The following is a 15,979-nucleotide window of genomic DNA, read 5'->3' on the forward strand; positions in this document are numbered from 1 at the left end:
ACAGGTATATATTAATATGCTTGACATGTTAAAGGGTGGATCTTCCAAAAGTAAAAGAGCCTGTGTGAGACAAAAACCTAAAAGTCAAGGCAGCTTTACTGTATCAAAAAGCAAAGTAACTTTTAAAACATTAGAAAGACCCTTTGAGCGTTAAATGATAATTTGGGTTCATATGGAACTTTGAAGATTTCGTGTGTCTACTGAAGAGATTTAGACCTTACTTCTGTGTTTTACCCATCTATTTCAAATTCTTAGCCAAATACTCCCACTCCATTTCCACCCTTCATTATAAATACAGAATCCTTTTGAAATAAGCCCTTACTGTGAAAGCAAAGTGTAGGGCACTGGATTCTCTGGTTGTCCTTCCATATGTTACCTACCTTCTTTCATCCTTCATGCCCCTAAGAGGCTGAACTCTAGGGGGGGGGGGGGGGTCCTCCCTTGCCTCTGGCTTCTGACAAGGTCCAGCCAATGGGAAATGCTGACAGGAGAGAGTTTGGGGTATCAATTCCCCAGACTCTCTCCTTGCCTGGCCGTACTTTGGCCATGGCCTTTATTTGTTGTGGCCATGCTCCTGTCGGGGACCCCTTTCCTAGCGGTACTTTCTTTGGTTCCCAATAACTTCTCCTTTCCAATGTTTCTAATTTTGGCTTTGTTCTGTTGCTATTTGCAAAGCTCTTTGCCAACCCCTGATTAGTGTTCATGAGCCTGCACACACCTTGTAATAGTCCTTCATTAAACCCTTCTCAGTTATGCTATTGAGTTGCATGTGCTTCCTGTCCTGACTATGACTTGACCTTGTGTAGAGACAATAATAAAAGCTTCTATCCTTCTTAAGGTAAATCAACCTAAGCATTTATCTTAGTTGCTAGATAGCTGCTTCAATTTCCAATAGACTTCTTCCTTATCCCTTCTTCCCTCCAGGCAGCTCATATTTTTAATATTAAGTTCAGACTTCCATTCCTTTCCCCTACTCTCCTTCCTTCCCTTCTTCTGTCCCTCCTTTATTTTCTTATAAAATAATTTTTGAGTGTCTTCCATGCACCAAGAACTATAGAGGATACAGAAAATGGAATATTCTTCACTTAAATATTAGTTGGAAAGACGAGAGAGGTATGTAACAATGCAAGAAGACACAATGAAAGGTAAGGGTCAAAACAATTGCTAGAGACACTGGCAGAGATGGAGGAGGGCTCTACAGGTGCCACAAAAGCAGAACTTTTCATGGAGAGGGTACCTTGGGTTGGTGTTTTTATTTCATTCCACGAAAGTATTGAAGCATTTCAGCAAAAGCACATAAAATAGATAAAAAAGAAATGGAAATAAAAAATATCTTTCAGAGAAAATACAAAAAAAGTAGAAAACTAAAACCATGTCAAAGAACGGCACAAGTTCACAAACCAAGATGGCCACAATATTTGTTATAGTTGAACTTCAGGTATAAAGCTGAATTTCCTGGAAGTTAATTAAAAAGAGAAGCACAAATTCCCTATATAGAGAAGGAAGCATACCAATTTCTTGAGGAAGTGTAATTTTTCTAACACTAAATTTTAAAAATATGTCATGTACAACTTTAAAAGACGGGGCACTGGGGCACATGGGTGGCTCAGTCAGTAAAGTGTCTGACTTCAGCTCAGGTCATGATCTCACAGTTTGTGAGTTCAAGCCCCACATGGGGCTCTGTGCTGACAGCTCAGAGCCTGGAGCCTGTTTGGATTCTGTGTCTCCCTCTCTTCATCTATCCCTCCCCCACTCACACTCTGTATCTCTCGCTCTCAAAAATAAATAAACATTTAAAAAATTTTTAAAAAATTAAAGAGGGGGCACTGAATGATATACAGAACATAAGTGTTTAACAATATATCTAGAGCAGATGTAGTGACCTAATTTATATGTTGATGTTTTGGGTGAAAGTTTTTAACAAAAATTCCAGGGCATAAGACTAAAAGTCAATTAACTACATGCAACTGAATGAGAGGCTAAGGAAATATAGTACAAGTTTTAAAAAGTAAGAATGGGGGTGGGGCTCCAGCCCCTGATTTATGGGTGGAATTTATAACATCTTAAAGATCTTGGATAACTATCACCTGTCTCAGGTATTCCTTTGATATGAATTGAAACTGTAAGCCAAGAGTATTCTGGCTAGGGTCCTGGTGTTCTGTGTGGTTGACTGCCAAGTTATTAACATTAAGAGTTTTTAATAAAGATTACATTCCCTGTTGTAAAGGTTTCCACATTTTTTCCACTGGCATTAACAATAATCACCACTTTACACTTACTGAGTAACTTATATTTGTAAATGAATCCACTTCCAGTTTGATAATTATGCTTTTGGATTGTAGAATATGAATTTAGAATAGTCCTTACAGACATTGAGTGGATCTTCTCTTTGTAAGTGTGTAAGAGGCAAGCCAACACCCTGGGGAAGGTCAACATGAAATGCAAATATATCTCTCCCAGTGTCAGAACCTGCTGCTCTATGAGAAGGCTAAAGGCACTTGCTCCACATTGTTTTTCAGGAGTTCATGACACAAACTGGCTTTGAAGATGAAGCTATGTCATATGTCAGTGTTAGAGCCAGCCTAGTCGAGTTGACTGCCTCGTACCTCTGTTTCTAAGACTTTTGTTTAAAGACTTTAGCAGATAATATTTGGCAGTAGGTCTGAGCAGAAATTATCACTAGAGAAAGAAATTCAAGGGATTAGTCAATTTAAGTATTTGATCTTTAAAAATCTGAAGGTCTGAAAGCTGTGCGTGTCCATAGAATAAGTCCAGTAGGGTGCCAATTGTTTACATCGTAGGTTCTTGACATTGAGAGGTTTAACATTTGTGAGTTTGACACATTGTAATATATTCACACTGTTAGAGTTATGGCTGTTAATTTGGGGGAAATGTGAATTTGAATAATATGTGTATAATGTAGCTGTGTAAGAAAGCGTTACTTACTAATAAGTGAGTCTATAGCAGATCAGAAATACATTAATGTGTGGCTTTTGTTCTCTACTTGTCTTACATAGAATTATATCACATGATGAAAAAACACTTGTTCTAGGAATTTGTAATAGAAAATATACACTGAAAACAACTTATACATCTGCCAGTGGGGAGTATTTATACTGATATGATAGACCACTTGGCAACTCTTGAAAAACAAGAATAATGGTAAAAAGGAACTTGCCTTGCCAGAAACTACAACATACTATAAAACTACAGCAATCAGACTGCAAGGTATTGACACAGTAATATAAAAGTAAATTATTAAATACAGTGTCCAGAAATAGATCTAAGAAAATCTGAGGAATTAATCTATGATGGTTTTGTTATAATGATGCTGACATAACTGGATATTTATTTAGAAGAAAGCACCTCACATCATGTAAAATAAATCTCAAATGGATTAAATATCTAAAAGTAAAAAGAACATAATAAAATATAATAACAGCTTATAGGAAAATATTTGTGGAGTCTCACAGGTTGGAGAAATTATCTTAAGGAACACTGGAAACTGAGATGCCTTAAGGAAAAGACTAAACACTGCACCAAGTAAATAATTTTGTATGGCATAATCTACCCTGGTCAAATTCCAAAGATTGAGGGAATATTTGCATGCAAATGAGGTCAAATGCCTCAAAACACAGAGGTATAGGTAAAAAATGTTTTTAGCATTGTCTGAAGTGGAAAAATTTTGGAAATAATCTGAATGTCAGTCAACAAGGAATGTCTGATTTATGGTATAACCATGGTAATAGCATGACTATTATCCACTAATTAAAGATGAGTTAGACCCACATATTGCCCGAGAAAGATGGCCATGACAGTAGGTGAAAAGCAAGTTGCAGAATGATACACAATGCATATTATTCCAGATCACAGCAATCTGTTTCACTCACCTTATTTGGGTTTTGTTATTTTCTGGATTATTGTCTGATTCTCCCACTGGGTTGTAAATTCCATAAATTTTTTAAGCAACAAAATCTGTTTAGTTGACTTTTATATCACTGACTCCTGGTACAGTGCTATACTAGACAAAAGATGCTCATGAAAATTCATAACGAACTTCTGGAATGATACAGAAAAAATGTTAAGAGTGATTTCCTTTGGAGAGTTGGACCTACTTATTTTAAGGCAAGGATGAAAACCTTTTAATTTTCACCTTTTTCCTGATTGAAGCGTTTGATTTTTTACCATAAGCACATATTACTTTCATTTAAAAAGACTAATATTACAGAAATGTATCCAAAACCAGCTGTGAAATTTAAAAATTAAATGAAAACTGGGGTGCCTGGGTGGCTCAGTCGGTTAAGCGTCCAATTCTTGATTTAGGCTCAGGTCATGATTTCACAGTTCATGAGTTTGAGCCCCACACTGGACTCCACAATGACAGTGTGGAGCCTGCTTAGGATTCTCTCCCTTTCTCTCTCTCTGCCCTTCTCCCCCCCCCCCCACACACACGTGTGTGTGTGTGTGTGTGTGTGTGTGAAAATAAATAAACTCAAAAAATTAAATGTAAACATAAAAATCTAGTTAATGAGAAAAAAATAACAAACAAAAAAACTTTCTCCATGAAAGACATCCCCTTAAACTGCTATTTTGTGGCTCAACGTGACCACAGGCTAAACGAATCTAGACAAGGGAAACCAAACACATGCAGGGGGAAAGAGGCCTAATATACTGAAGTGCTAGTGATGTTATTTGGGTATAATGGGCATGTATTACTTTTATAAAGAAAAAAAAAGCAAACACTGACAAAAGCAGTTGCAACTGTCACCAACATATATAAGACAAGGCAGGAAATGAGCTTTTTGGGAAAATCTTTTTTTGCTGTAGGTTCTGTGTCTGCTTCTCTTGAAATCTGACCTTCCCTTCCCCGGGCCCTCTGGAATCTCCATACCGCTGTAAACAATTACTTTATTAAAGTTTTCATTTTATTTTGTAATTTTACATGCTTTCAAAACATAATAGTTAACCAGCTTTTTTTTTTTTTTTTTTTTTTTTTTTTTTGCTTTTTCATAGTACAGTAAGCAGTAAATACTGAATGCGGAAGCTTTGTTGATGTGATTTGGACGGCCTTTTCTACACCTTAGTCATGCAGTTCCTGGCCTGCAGGCCTTGGATGACATTCACTTCTCTCCCTCTCCAACTATGCTTTGTATCTTGTTCTCTCCACGTCTCTTCCCTGGAGAGTGGCTTTTCTTCTAACATCAACAGACTAGTTGAAGCTACATCTCCTATAGTCACCATTATCATGGGCAAAATTTAAACATGAGTTCTATAACCATATGTACACTTAATCTTTTTTCCTCAGTCTCACAGGAAATGGGTCTATTCCTCTTCAAGGCTAGGCCAATAGTCTGGATCCTTCTCTTCTTGTCCCTGCCCAGACTTGCACTATTCCATTTATACATTCAACCTCCCCTTTCTAGAAGCTTCTGTCTCTTTCCTCTTAAATCATGATCTATTTTGTCTTAAAAACACAAAATAATAAAAGACACAAGTTTCTCATGACTCGGCATTGCCCTCTGGGTGTCAGTCTCTTTTCTTCCAATAACCATTCCGACTATGATGGCAATCTGCATTAATTGAAGTTCTGTCCCTATTATGTGCCAGCCGCCCTAGTTGACACACCATATATGTTTCCTTCCTTAATTTAGAGCTGAGCTTATTGCTCTATTTATTTCTTCATTTCCTACTCATTTCATTCCCTCATTTGGCTTCTTTTCTCTTCTCATGCTACTCACATTGTTTTCTAATGCCTTTCTTATTTCTAAGCCTAATGGGCATTTTTAAAAACTGTTTTGCAGCATTTTTGGTTGTCATCATTATTAATTCCTGATGAATCCCCCAGTAGGTTGCAATGGGCCTTTTAAAAATAAAGTATTTTTTATAATGCCTAGGATGTCCTAGAGAATAGAGAACTTCAAATATACTAGAAGGAAAACTATGTTGAGTGGTTGAAAAGTCAGTGAGTTCATAGCAATGAACTTGAACTACTTCTCAGACCATGTCTTCCTTTGGCTTCAGATTCTTTAATAAAACATTTTATCTGTGAACAACACTAAGGTTTTTCTGCATTCCATCACTTTCACCACTGCACCTACTTTTTAAAAAAAGTTAATTATTTATTTTGAGAGAGAGAAAGAGACAAAGTGTGTAAGTGGGGAAGGGGTAGAGAGAGGAGAGAGTGAGAGAGAGAGGATCCCAAGAAGGCTCCCCCCAACATGGGGCTTGAACCCATGAACTGTGAGGTCATGACCTGAGCCAAAATCAAGAGTTGGACATTTAATCAACTGAGACACTCAAGTCCCCCCAACCCCCCCCCCCCCCCCCCCCGCGCCCCATAACTTTACACTTCCTCTTCAAAGAGCTTTCTTCAAACTTGAATCCCATGATATCCTTTCTGGAGATACTTTCTTTCTATACTCCTGGCTCATTCATGAGCAGTTATTCTTTCTGCCTCTCCTTAAATGTTGGTTTTTCTTAGCTTCTGCTTCTTCTTACTCTTTGTGCTTTCCTTGTGTTAGCTCATCTACTTTCCAGGCTTCAACTACATCTTGATACCTTCAAAACAGTATCTCTGGATCTTTCATTTCTCATGAGCTCCAGATTCACTTTTCACTATCTATTCAGTATCTCCAAGAGGCACTTAAACTCAAAATACCCAGATTGGACTGCTTATAAATCTATTCCTCTTCTTGATTTTTCTATCAGAGCTAACAATGTCACAGTCTATCCAATCAGCCAAATTAGAGCACTGGGAGTTGTTCCTAATTCTTCCCTCTTCCTCATGTCTGCTCCTGAGATGTCAATAGATTGTTTTAACTCTGCCACCTAAATATATCCTGAATCTTTGTAGTTCTATTGCCACAGCCACCCTCAGGTCCTGATTTCTCACTTGTACTATTGGATTTAGTTCTTAACTGTTCTTGGCCTCCTCTGATCAAATTACACACCAAAGATACTCACTGAATCTATTTTCCTCCACTTCTGACTATTTGGCCCCAGTTTTGACTTTGCCCAGCTCATTGTCAGGTGCAGTACTGCCTAGAACAATGATTAACACACAGTAAGTGCTTGTTCTAGGCTGATTTGTGTCCCCCTCCACAGTTCATATGGCTGAAATCCTAACCCCTAGTACCTCAGAATGTAACTGTATTTGGAGATAGAGACTTTAAAATGGTAATGAAGTCAAGATGAGGTCATTAGGGTCGGCCCTAATCCTATGTGACTGGTATCTTTATAAGAAGAGATTGGGATACAGACATACACAGAGGAATGACCATGTGAAGACATGGGAACAAGATGGTGATCTATAAGTGAAGGAGTGAAGCCTCAGAAGAAACCAACCCAGCTGACACCTTGATCTTGAATTTATAGCCTCCAAGGCTGTGAGAAAATAAATCGCTGCTGTTTAAGCCACCCAGTCTATGGTACTTCATTATAGCCACCTTCACAAATTTATACAGTGCTCAATGAAATATTTCTGGAAGCTTTATCAGAGAAAAATATTGATGATTATTTAGTGGCAGATTTTCTCTGAAGCCCTGAAGCTTGTTGGAGGAAATGAGAGTGCAGCATTTTGGAGAAGATGGGCATTTCCAGCTGCCAATTACAGTATTCCAGTAGCAAATGAGAGCCCAGCTTTTGGCCCTCATTTTGGATCTAAGTGTTAAATGTTTACCCTCCCATTTAAAAAGCGAAAGCATTAGCAGTAAAGTTCTGCCCTTAGCAAATTCTTTCATCTTTAGAGTGAAGAAACACTTACCACCTGCTCGTGTGGTAATAGATTGCGGTGTGGGCTGGGGATGCTTGTAGAGGCCCAGAGGAGGAGGAAAACAGTATCATTCACCCTATAGAAACTACACTCATTAGAGATTAGTAGACTAACAGGTATAAGGCCTTATATAGGCTTAAAAAGACTCTAAGCTTTGAGAAACTAAAGCAGGCCCTAACATCCAGAAACTGCCAGGCACTCAGAGCTAGATCTTGTGTCTTTCTGTTGAACATAAACAACTTCACGTGGAACCATGGAATCATGGAACCATGATGGATTGGGACAAGGACAAAACTATTCCATCATCTTGTCTGAACACAAATGTGAACACTGTCCAAGCCACAAAAATGACCCAGCAATACGCCATCCCCTACCCTGGCTTATGTGACTAAATCAATCTTCCTGCCCTACAGATGAAATTCATTAAGATACTGAAACATAGACTTCCACCTCCAATCCATAACAAGGCCTTAAACGTTCCCCAAAGTCACATAACACAAAGTCTAAGTCCAGTTGTAAGTCATGTCTATCCCCTTATTACTGATGTGCCTGTAGTTCCCTTTGTTGCAACAAGCAATACTCCAACATGTTTAACCATGGATATGCTCCTGGTGCTCTCTGGCTGGAAGGCACTGATGTTCCATATGTTTACAGGTAGCTACATACGTGTGTGTGCTCACAACATAAAACCTGGAAATACAAATAATATAATGTTGATAGTATTTGTCTCTGAGTGGTAGATTATGGGTTAATTTGATACTTTTTTTTTTTTTTTGCTTTTCTATACAATCTGAGTTGTCTACAATGAAGATTATTGCTGTAATATTCAATATATGATAATACAATATATATTGTACAATAAGAGAAAAAAGCCATTTAAGAGAAATGACATGCAAGAGTAGAATGGAAGAAAAGAAAGACTATTTTAATAAGTCATGAACATCTTGTTCATAGAGTGCTTAAACAGGACTTACCAAGGCAAGGGTTGGCTCTCCTCTTCCCTTCCAGCACCATCTGAAAGAAGGCAGGCAGGGTGCTCTTGGAAAGGCCCACATTCACTGAACCTCCATCATCTTATGAGGATAAGTACATTGGGCTATCTGAGCCTAATAATAATGAATTCAAACTTATCCTTCTAAGTCCACACTCATGGAACAACCTTTTGAATGGAAATTCAGCTTTGCTGGCAGCTTGCTATAAAACCATACTCACATTTTAAGCAGCAATTAGTTTCAGCAACATATCATCTGTCACATTAATGGATGCTGATATAATTTTATTGGTTTTGTTTTATCTTTGGTTTGCATTTTTTTGTTTCCTAGTTTTGGAAACATAAAGGACTTATATTTAGCTTAATATTTGCACAAATTTAAATAATAAAGTATTAAAAACAATGTAAACAATTCTTGGGACCTGTAATACATTTTTCCTTTAAAATAGATTTCTTCATTGTTAAAGTTTTGAGAAACAGGGTCACAACTGAAAAATCTAAATGATACTTAAAACAACCATTCCATGTATGTTTAAGAACCATAATTTTATTAGACTTCACATTTTTATCACTTCAAAAATTAGTGGTTTTCTTTTCAGAGCCATTAAAAAATTAATAGACTAATTTTTAGGGAAGTTTTAGGTTTACAGAAATATTGAACACAAAGTATTGAGAGTTCCCACGTATTCCCATCCTACACATACAATTTCCTTTATTGTTAACATCTTATATTAGCATAGTGCATTTGTCACAAATGATAAGCCAGTATTCCAGGTACTGTAGTGTGGAATCATATCTCCTTCCTGGAGGTGGGCAGGTTCAACACTTTCTAGGAATGCTGGAATTTTGTCTAGTTTTAAAAAATAAAAAGATATTTGACATTGCTGATATAAAGCACACGTGCAATATTTAAAATGAGTTTACTTTCAGAAGGATTTATAAACAATCTTCTCTTTACTGTAATCTTACCATCCTCTAACATATAGCAACCATGTATAGTTTCCTGAACCAGAAAAACAAAAACAAAAACAAAAGTCAAGCCAAACCCATTAAGATGACTTTATGTTAAGAATATAGTCATCTTGTTATATTCTACTTTCCTCACATATAAGGGGGAGAGAAGGACTTGAGGGGCAAATTTTCTTAAGCTACCAAATTTCCATGCTCGCTGGGGGATCAGGAAGGATTTCCAGAGTAAAAAGCCACATTTCTGAAGAGTAAGTATACTATAAGCACAGATTTCAACAGAACTGGTATTGATGACATTTAGGACCAAGCATGTAACCTTTGATTACAAAGGAATCTAGCCTCTTTGCCAAAAAATGGTATCCCTTACATCTCTTTTTCCTTTCAAATTCCAGGAGAATGTAGACTCCAATCCAATGAGTTCTGTGGGCTTCTGTTTGATACATTTGATTAAGCAATTTCATTATCATTATATAGAGAGATGATATGCCAGAAGTTTTAGATCTCATAACAAGTTTTTTCAACAAAATAATTTAGCAATCTATCCAGGATAGTAGCAATCCACTTAAGAAAAAACTGATAAAGGATAAGGTTAAATAATAAAGCAATAGTAACATTGTTCTGTGAAGTCAACATTAATTGCTGGATTTTATTTTCTAAATTTTGATGAAGAGAGCACCAGCATTTGAGCCCGACCAAGCCCATGCTATCTTGTATCTTTAGAACAGTGGTTTCCAACTGGAGATGATTTTATGCCGGGGGTATTTGGCAATATCTGGAGACATTTTTGATTGTCACATCCGGGGGTGGGCATGCTAACGGTGTCTCGTGGCTGGAAGCCAGAAATGCTGCTAAATATCCTGTGATGCACAGGACAGCCACCCACTACAAAGATTAATCTGCTTTCAAATGTCAGTAGTGTCAGTGTTGAGAAACTCTGCCTTGGAGGAATACACCATGAAGACCACATTTTCTATATTTTTAACTAACTTCAGTAAGTGTATAGATATCCTACGAAAAGTTCTCAAAACTCAAGCACAATGCAGTTTCCACATAGAACATTTTCTGGTCAATGTACATACAAGCTGAAAAATTTGTAAAGCATTCTATTACATTAAAAGGCATAAGTGGAATATATACCAGCATACCAGTAAGCATATTTACCAAATAAAGCACATCAGTGATACTTTCCCTTATTTATCTGATACATAACAGGATCCTAAGTCATGACTTACTGCAGTTTATGTTCTATCACAGGGTAGCTGATTAGAAAGAGGTCATTACTTTTCTTTGAAACTATAGCTGCTGCCTGCCCTCTGGCTCACTTTGAAAATTGGTGGTTCTGAAAGATTAAGATACTATTTTTAATCTTCTTCTTTGGCCGTGACTTGTGTAACTATGTTCCTGCTTCTTATTTTCCTTGGTTTGGTCACACTGGTGGAGAACGGGTGTGTGTGTGTGTGTGTGTGTGAGTGTGCGCGTGCATGCGTGCACACATGTGGTGTGATTAGGACAAGGGAAGGGGTGTAGTCCCTCAGATAAGGCTCAGATAATTTCTCTTTCAGGATTATCTTCACCCTGATAACCAGAATTTATAATTTCCCAAGATAATATTTTCTTTTCAGATATGTGTTCTTAATTAAACAATCTCTTCCTTTAAACGTTTTAAAAACAAGGAAAATGATATTTGAATATGTTGGGCACTAAAACATATCCAGGCTTAAGTTCAATTTAGAAGAAAATCATGATGTGTTCTATATGCAATTAGTTTAGATGCAATAAGAAGATACCATTTAAAGAAATATCTTAGGGCTGCCTGGGTGGTTCAGTCAGTTAAGCATCCTACTCTTGATTTTGGCTCAGGTCATGATCTCATGGTTCGTGGGATAGAACCCTGTGTGAGATTCCATGTTGACAGCATGGAGCCTGCTTGGAATTCTCTCTGTCTCTGTCTCTCTCTCTCTGCCCCTCCCCTGCTTGTGCTCTCTATCTCTCTCACAATAAATAAACTTTTAAAAAGTGACTTAAACACAGTTGCTTTTTCCTGAGAATGAGAGCTGAAGTTGATCAAAGTGAAATTAAACAATATATTTTGGAGAAAACATGAATTTATATGAACCATTCAGAAGAAAACATTAGAATATGTAAAAGCTTATTTTGAAAGAGATCACAATAGAAAGGTGACTTCATTTCAATATAATGAAGATTAAAATGTGGGGGCCCCTGGGTGGCTCAATTGGTTAAGCATCCTACTCTTGGTTTTGGCTCAGGTCATGATCCCAGGGTCATGGGATTGAGGTCCACGTGTGCCCTGGGTGCAGAGCCTACTTAGGTTTTCTCTCTTTCTTCCTCTGCCCCCTCTCCCCCACTCATGCTCTCTCTCTCTAAAATTAAAAAAAAATTTTTTTGCCTGAAATTGGTACCAAGCTTTTCACTAAAGCAAGTATTGAGTGAACAGACGTGTAGTTTAGAGCACTACAATCACATGATGTCATCCATGTATGAAATGATTTCAAGATCCCTCACGATAAACATGTTGAAATGAAATTTTAGGTTCTATTATGCCACTATCCACATTTATACTCATTCCACACAAGAGAATATTTAAGGTGTCATAGAATGTCACAAAGTCATAGAATGACAAGATCGATGCCAACTCTTTCTTTCAGAGAATGTGCAGAGGGAGAGAGAGAATCTTAAGTAGGCTCCATGCCCAGCGAGGAGCCTGACTCTGGTCTCCATCTCACAATCATGAGATCATGACCTGAGCTGAAATCAAGAATCTGATGCTTAACTGACTGAGCCACCCAGGCACCCCAACTTTCTCTTTTCTAATATAGAGATATATTGTTCAATTACTCTGTGCGATATTCTCAGTTATTTTATTATTCAAATGAATCATACCCTGCCAACAGCATTTCTGCATTAAAGGGCTTTGACTTTGGGACTTTTGGAGGCTGAATTAGAGCCTGTGTTTGGGTATACCAGGTTTTTAGCCCACTCTATTTGGACTCCTACATACATTTTTTCTTCTCTGATGAATAAAGAGAACATTTTATGACTGACAAGGAGTGTACTATTTCCACCAAAGAAAGTTCTTCTCTGCCCATTACTTCCCAAGAAATTTTCTTTAAATTTTATCCTAAAATTGAGCTGGCCTCTTGATCTTTGACCCCCCCTATACCAAGTCCTTGGTAATATCATCTGCCCATTCAAATGAGAAAATCAAGAATGCTGTTGTGTGTTTAACACTCCTTAGAGATCAGTGAGAGCCAGAAGCACTTTTAGAGATGGTGTAATTCATACCATTATTCACAGGAAAGGAACATGAGGGTCAGAGAACTTAGTTGCCTAAGTCCTGAGAGTTCTTCTATAACAGAGCTAGGATTAGATTTTAGATCTTTAGCTCTTTAAAAGAGTAACATTTAACAAGAGTAATAGGGGATAGCCCATATTTTTAAAACAAGTGCTCATTTCTATATGAATGCAAGATGATTAAAGCAGGCTGAAATACATGATGTATTTTATAAAATCAGTGTTCCACTACTTTAATAAGCATTATTTAAGGATTTCAATTAACTTGTAAAATGCACATGACAACCTCAACAAAAAAGCCAATGTTTATCCAATTTATAAAAGATTCAGATGCCTGTAGGTTTCTCAGAGCAGCATTAATAGAGGGGCTGAGTTTTATCTCATCTACCTTATCTCCAAATGGCAATTCCAGATTAGACATGTAAAGTCATATCTGTCATCAAGAAAATGAAATGAAAGTGAACGTTGGTTATAATTTGTTTATGTCTGATAATGTGCATAGTCAATGTCATATAACTTAAATAACAATGATATTCATTTTAAATTTGCGTGCCAATGTTACTAAAATAGAAATATAAAATTTGTATTGTGTATGGAGTCAAAAATATACTTCAATGTTAATAACATGAATAGCAAATTTTCCTTGGTAAATTCTACTCACAGAAATGGCAGCAGTAGATGTTAATAATCTTCTAAAAATTAGATTAATTACAATATTTAAGTGAGCACACCATGACTCAAGTTTTTAGGTCACTTGAAATAGTATACACTGGGAACTCAGGCTGTTAAACTTTCCAAAGAGCATTTAATGTTGGCATGGACTTGTTGGCTATTTATGCTCATTGGTGGGGCATGTAATTCTGAGTATAACTGCAAGTTACACTGCAGAAATCAGAAACTGTAAGTGGTTTCTGCTTTCCCCTCAAAGTAGTTCTAAATAAAGAGAATATTTTTTCCCATTCTGAATAAACCTTTGGCATATTGTCAGACAGATAAGCATGATAGCCATTATAATATGCTTGACCTGCTATGACCCTAAGATGTTTAGTGGGGCAGAACCTGTGGGTTTGGAACTAGAAGTTTGCTATTCTTCTGGCACCTTCTGGTTTTGCAGATTTCTTGGTGGCATTGCCTAAATCCCACACATCATCAAAGTTATCTGACTGAACATGTGATGCCTAAATCTGAATTCATTTTCAAACAGGACTCTACAACTCTCAGAGTGGTTTATATCATTCTAATTTCTTTTACTGTTTCTACTGTAGAAATCTGTCAATCCATGTCAGTGTTTCTATGGAAACCAGTGTTGAATTCTTCCATTTTGCATCTTATGAATTTGGAGCACAGATGTAACCGGCAGGAAATTATTGCATTCAAGGCTTGAACTCTTTAAAACTCAAAGCATTTTCTAAAACAATGTTTCTCAAACTTGAATATGCATAAAAATGACTAGAGAATCTTCCTAAAATGCAGGTCCTGATTCAGTAGGTCTAGGGTAGAATCTGAGGTTCTTCATTTTCAGCAAGTTCCTAGAAGATGTTGATGTTGCTGGTCCTCTGTAGCAAGAGTTTACAAGACACCAGATAAAAGCAAGCAATTGACTTATAGCAACTTAATGTTTAGGACATATAGTTCCACAGAACTTGGGAAAAATATTTTTCTCCTACTTTATATCAACCCTTCACTTAAAGAAATCAGGTTTAAAAGTGGGGACTGTCAAGTGTGGATACACAATGGAGAAATGTTCCTCTTTTCTAACAATCTGAAATTCTGCAGATCGGCTCACACAGGCTAAATCTTAGAGGTTTTCACCACAGTGTCTGCATACCAACCTGGAGGAAACTTCCCTGAAGCTACCCCAAATATTCTCAGGGTCACTGGTGGAATGGTTATATGGATACTGATGAGGATGCCTGGGATGACTTTCTGCACCGAGTCTTTGTGAGACTTTCAGAGGACAACTATTATGAATATAGATATAATTAGATGCATTCATATATAAGTTTCTAGGTGTATACGGACATGTATGTATATGTGTGTCTCCTCCAAAAGAGAACAAAGAAGAACCCTTAAAAAAAAAAGAGAGAGAGCTCAACACCCCAGGGAAGAACATTAAACACAATGGGAACTGGGTTTGCATTTCCCTTCCAGCACAGAAATAGTTCCCATCCTTCATCCCATTTGTTATTGCATAATATTGTGATAGCTATTGTTTGTCATCTTGTCTTTACCATAGCACCTGTTTATTGCCTTAGATAATATTTCCTGTTTGTGTCTGACATGGAATTGCATTTCAGCGAATTTCAGCCCCACAGTTCCGTGAACCTGAGAAATATTCAATACAACTATTGGGTTAAATTATCTATGCAGCATACAATTAGTGACTTAGTGCCAGGCAAAACAGATTCACTATTATTTCATTTCTCCTAAACATTTCTCATTAAAATCAATGACATGGCAAGAAAGTATAGGAGAAATGAATTCAGTAGCTTGTTCTTTTTTCATAGAGAAAGGATATGCTCATTGGTGGGACGTCTAATTCTGAGTGTAACTGCAAGTGGTTTCTGATTTTTTTTCCTAAAGGAGATTTAAATTCTTTTTTTTTAATGTTTATTCATTTTCAAGAGAGAGAGACAGGGTGCTAGCAGGAGACAGGCAGAAAGAGAGGGAGACACAGAATCTGAAGCAGGCTCCAGGCTCTCAGCTGTTAGCACAGTGCCTGCAGGGCTCGAACTCACAGACCTGAAGATCATGACCTGAGGTGAGGTCGGATGCTTTAGGGACTGAGCCACTCAGGCGCTCCTCCCAAAAAGAGTTTTAAATAGAATATTTTTCCATTCTGAATAAACCTTTGACATATTTCCAAACAGACAAGCATGATAGCCATTATCATTATCAATATGCTTAACCTACTATGGCCCTACACGACTTAGTAG

This window comes from Panthera tigris, chromosome C1 (assembly GCF_018350195.1).
Source record: "Panthera tigris isolate Pti1 chromosome C1, P.tigris_Pti1_mat1.1, whole genome shotgun sequence".
In the NCBI taxonomy this organism is placed as follows: domain Eukaryota; kingdom Metazoa; phylum Chordata; class Mammalia; order Carnivora; family Felidae; genus Panthera; species Panthera tigris.